This window comes from Leptidea sinapis, chromosome 23 (assembly GCF_905404315.1).
Source record: "Leptidea sinapis chromosome 23, ilLepSina1.1, whole genome shotgun sequence".
NCBI lineage: Eukaryota > Metazoa > Arthropoda > Insecta > Lepidoptera > Pieridae > Leptidea > Leptidea sinapis.
The window spans coordinates 9,464,370-9,469,767 of record NC_066287.1 but is presented as its reverse complement, the minus strand read 5'-3'; the positions used below and the strand labels follow the sequence as shown (position 1 = coordinate 9,469,767).

At 32.6% G+C, this 5,398-nt stretch overlaps 1 long non-coding RNA gene across 1 annotated transcript in view; it reads left to right on the top strand.

The window, feature by feature from the left end:
- Positions 1 to 5,398, top strand: part of LOC126971223 (uncharacterized) — a 274,489-nt gene that overhangs the window by 264,237 nt on the left and 4,854 nt on the right. The gene's annotated exons all lie outside the window — the stretch shown is intronic.

Genomic DNA, 5,398 nt, shown 5'->3' with positions numbered 1-5,398 from the left:
TATCGACTTACGAAATTGTCTATAGAGATTGCGTGTCACTATTTTTCATTCACTCATTTTCTATTGGTCCTTTCCGTTCACTCATAGCTTCGCAAGCCTTTATGTACTCGTAGTCGCTTGTCTATGATTGCATATTAGAAAGATAGGTGTATAGATTATTGACACTAGAAGTAAGACCCTGCGTGCCCCTTTTAGACAGTGCAATAGTAGGGGTGAGACGTATTTATCGTCACAGGTATTTGTAACAGGTATTAAAATATCACCGGTTGTCACTGTGACAAGATATCAAAAATAACAGTGACAAGTATTAGGAGTATTTTGTAACAACTAGGTAGTATTTTATAACACCTAGTATTTTAGTAACGACTGTTATTTGAGTAACACCTGTTACTGAACACGTATTTGATAACAACTAGTATTTTAGTAACAACTGTTACTGAACAAGTATTTAATAACAGCTAGTATTTTAGTAGCAACTGATATTTGAGTAATACCTGTTATTGAACAAATAATTATGAGTATTTAGTAGGTATTTTTTAACAGTATTTTGATACAGCTATAATTGTGTGATTTGTAGGTCTGTTATATTATTTTTAATTCAATAGGTAATAAAATAGTTATGGTTCAACTATTCTTTTAAAATATGTGGGATAAGAAAAACCCTGTTTACTTTTATTGTTTACTGAATATTTTCTTTTAGACACATTTGTAAATAATAGATACATCACTTTCATACATTTATTTAACATACTATTGTTAAGATAGATAGGTACCTAAATAAAATATTGAAGTAAATTTCAAATGGAAGACCCTGTCTCTGATATCATTTTTCGTAATCGTATTTATTCACAGTTATATTGTGCCTACGAGCAGGAAAATACGGCTCACCTCTTCGAAAGAAAAAACCTATTTTGGTAATTTGATAGTACCTACTGAATAATATATTTTTATGATGTTTATTTCTACTTTATTGTTGAATTATTCGTATGATAAGGGCACATTTTAATTGTGTACTAGGTAAGGATCACTGTTTAAGCATAGGTAGTATTGAAACATAATGAATACTTTTAATATAATATAAATATATATAATAAAGTATAATGATTATTTTTATTACATCTAAGTTCTATAAAAATAATTAATAGGTCTGTACAGCTTTACCTAAACAGAACTTTTGAAATTCGAAGTTACCACAAGAGAAAGTACTATGTAATACGTATAGGTGGCGCTAACAAGTAAAAGTAGCTAGTATATTATCACAGATAGTATTAAAATAACAGCTAGTATTTTGTAACAGGTATTTGTCGCTGTTACTTTTGAGTCACAGTCACCGTCATACCTAGTATTGCATTTTGCCTAGTATATCTCAACTCTATGCAATAGTTTTGACAGGGTAGTCTTTGGTGTTGTTATATTATTATTATGACTAAAAATACCCCTCACGAAATTAAATCGATATCATAATGTCCAATACTCAACAGACGATTGGGAATGTTAATGAATTAAATAAAATTATTAATTAATAAATTATAATTTCATACAACCACTTACTAAAATATACTGCAGTAAGAACTTTATTAATGATCAGGAAATATATTGTGTTATTTGTTTTTTCTATTCACATTATATAATATTTATGTGAATACAAATCATTTACGAGACTTAAGGGATGGGGAGAGGTGAGGCAACCGACCATGGACATCCGCAACAACAGGTGTCAAGAGATGCGTTGCCAGCCTTTAAGGTAAGAGAGAATGCTCTTTTCCCTAAGTCGTACCGGCTTAGGAAAACCACAGCCGAAAATTTATTCCACAAAGGGGCTGTGCGAGGCAATAATCCACAACGCGCAGTTGTTGATGTGAACATGGTTCGTGTGTTACTTTGCACGTCCGGTGGTGGGATTCCGCCGATGGATTCAAACAAAAATAGCTCCTCTGAGCACTCCCCGTGATAAATGTGGAAAAAGATGCACAGAGAACTCACATCTCTACGCAAAGCCAAAGGATCAAGCCAATCGGAGATGACTTGATCGTCGATGATTCGAGCCGCTATGCGGTCAAATGGAAGAAGCTGGTGCTGGGGAGCACCTGCCCAGAGCTGAGAACAGTACTCCATGTGAGGCTGAATTTGCGTCTTATACAGTTGCAGGCGGTGGTTTATAGTGAAGTACTGTCTCGCCTTACTGCTAACACAGAGATTTTCTCCTGAACTGAAAGAACTGATCGTCGCTCGATATCGGTTCCCATAAATCTGTTCGTCCAACATCCTTACATCAAGTTCTTTGTTTTACCTTCCTTTACCCGCGCTAATTTTTATGACACCTATACCCGCGTACGGTCTCACAGACTGAAACTTTGGAACCCCGTTTCATATGAAAACAGCCTTCAAAGTACAGAGATATTTCTTAGGTGCTACAAAAACAGAACTAAATCACTTTTTTTCTTCTAAAAAACCAAAATATACCTTAATATTTTAAAAAAAAACACTTAATGTACAACAATAAAAATCACAAGTTGACTTAGTTTTCAGTCTCACTATCACAATCAGAACATAGCTTAACAGCATGTCCGAAACAAAAGTATTTTTTGCATGTGGCACAGTTGTAACGAGTTTTGCGGTTTTTTTTTGGATGAACAATTTACACAATGACTAATAATATTATTGTTAGATGTCGCTGAAGACTCGAAACCAACTAATTGACAAATTTCAGAGAGCCTAAATCTGATTTTAGGCAAGGATGTATTGAGAGTTCTTCGACGGAAATGCGAAGTTATGAGTTGGTATGACAAGGCTTGAAGTTATATTCTGCGGCAAACTTTCTAATCAGAATTGTTTGGCACATACATAATATATGTACCTGCAACTTGTATCAGACTATAAAAAATTACCAGTGGCCATCTATTTGTGCCTCGAGCTACGTTAGAGGTCTCACACATTTTTTCTACAGTATCATCTCCTCTTTTGCTAAAAATATCCGAAACTTTGACCGTCTTTCTATTAAGACAAAACTTCGATCTCGTCTTCTTCATCATCTTCTTCCTCTGTGTTATAAGTTTATTCTTGTGTCTCAATTGGGTCTTCCACCTCGCTGTCATTTCCGTCTTCGTAATCAGTGTCAGAAAAGTCTTCTTTCAATAGTGATCAGATTAGCTCTTCATCTATTCTGGTGGAGAATATAATCTGTAAAATAATAAAATTGGTCAAAACATACATACACAAAAAATAAGTAAAAATAAAACCAAATAAACTATATAAATAATGATTTTATACATTAACCAAAAAGTTACACCTATACCCGCGTCGGTCTCACGGACCAATTGGCACCAAATACGCACACATGTACGTTCCCCACGCGCGTGGCCAGCACTGACATGAAGGTACCTACAAATCTGACAGCTAACAAGACTCGACTCACTAGCTTTTCTGTGATAGTTAATAAATTCGAAAAATCATTCCGTAGGTCTCACAGACCAACCCGCGGGTATAGGAAGGTTTATTTTATCAATTATCTCTATCAATCACAGGAAAACGTACAAATGTCATTTTAATTTCCTTACTCCATAGAGATATACCGTTGTAAATTATTAATACTAATAATTAATACCTGCTGTATGTTATTTTAATAAAATTGAATAAAATGAGGTTTAAGATAAATCATAATCCTATAACTTGGGTGAAACTGTATCTATGTTATGGCAACATTTTAATTGTCACTTTTTTATGCTATATTTATTTTGGTTACGACAAATTTAATGAGAATAGGTCACTATGGATCAAAAATAAATACTTTTGGTAAGAATATTTTATATGAAATTTATTTAATACGCGTTTGTTACAAATTATATTGAAAACGTTAGGTGAAAAACAATACTTACGTGTGGAAGCTAACTCCTGGATTTTTACATTCACTTTGGTTTTGGCAACCAGACACACAACACACTACCATGGCCCTAACATTATTAAAAGTTGAAAGGCATCCGTATCACACACCAAATATGTTTAAAAACAATAAAATCAGAAAAATACTATTTGCAAGCTTGATGACATGACAGATATTTGTTTATTTGTCCCAAAAGTTGACATTGGCCAAAGAAATAAATGGGTTACGCGATAGAGATGCACGATCACTAGTTTTGTCCCGTTCTATCTCAGCCTTAGTTACTAATTAGTTACTTAGTTAGTTAGAAATTATACTAAGCCCTGATACAAAGCGTTCAAACCTTACCTATTTTCTGTGAAAGAAAATGTGTCGGATGGAGATGTAATTATGTACTTTGCACTCACGCATACCTGCATACAATTTTGAAATGGCCACTTTACCAACATCACGTTAATGTCTGGTAAAGATTATTACTATAGCTGCTTTATGATCGAATAGATCTACAGAAGCACTCAAATAGGGTTACCATATTACAAGATTTCTCTTGAGCAATAGTTTTAAAAGACTAGTCTTAGGTGTTATCATATTATGAATAAAATACCCCTAACGGTAATAAATCGTACTACACAATATCACATACTCAACAGATGATTTGGAATGTAAATGAATAAGACACAATGATGAAAAGCATGTATTGATATTTGTTTATTTATTATAGGACCATATCACGACAAAAGGTCAGTAAAAAAACAAATAAAGTAATTTCATATGAATCACGATTGCCTATAAAAAATATATTGTGTGAATACTACACCCAAAACTCGAATAATAGTCAGGAAATATATTGTTTTTTTATTTCTATTCACATGTAGGTATATTCTTTATTAAATCTATGTTTTAAAGCTTATGTATTATTCATCTAATACTTAATATATATTTATAAAAACATAATAACAAAAATATATAAACTTAGAGTCATGAGCCATGCTCTAGCAACCGGTGGCAGGGCTGCAGATAGATACGATAGAGAATAGATAGATAGGAATAAATTAAACAAAGCAAGCTCCACTCACTCTCGAATCGAAGACAGCTCCTCCATCTTACTTTCTTATGAGTTGGTGAATGGCGTCATTGATAGTTCCTATTTATTAGCTCAATCAAATATTCATGCATCACAAAAGACATTAAAGCCGTCGTCTCTTATTCTCCGATTAAGAGATTGACGTTCAGAAATGCTATACATAAATTATCACATAAGAAATGTATTGGTGTCATTATAAATACTGTTTATAAAGAAAAAGATAAAAAATTTGATATTGATATTTTTTCAGACAATATTTCATCATTTAAACGGAATTTATTTCATTTATATTCATACACTGAAAAAAAATGTAATTAATTAGCATAAAGGTATATTTTATTCAAATAATTAATAAATACTGGTAAGTCTAAGTCTATATAATTGGGAAATGATGCATGTTTTAATAGTTATAAAGTATTATTGATTTCTTATTCATT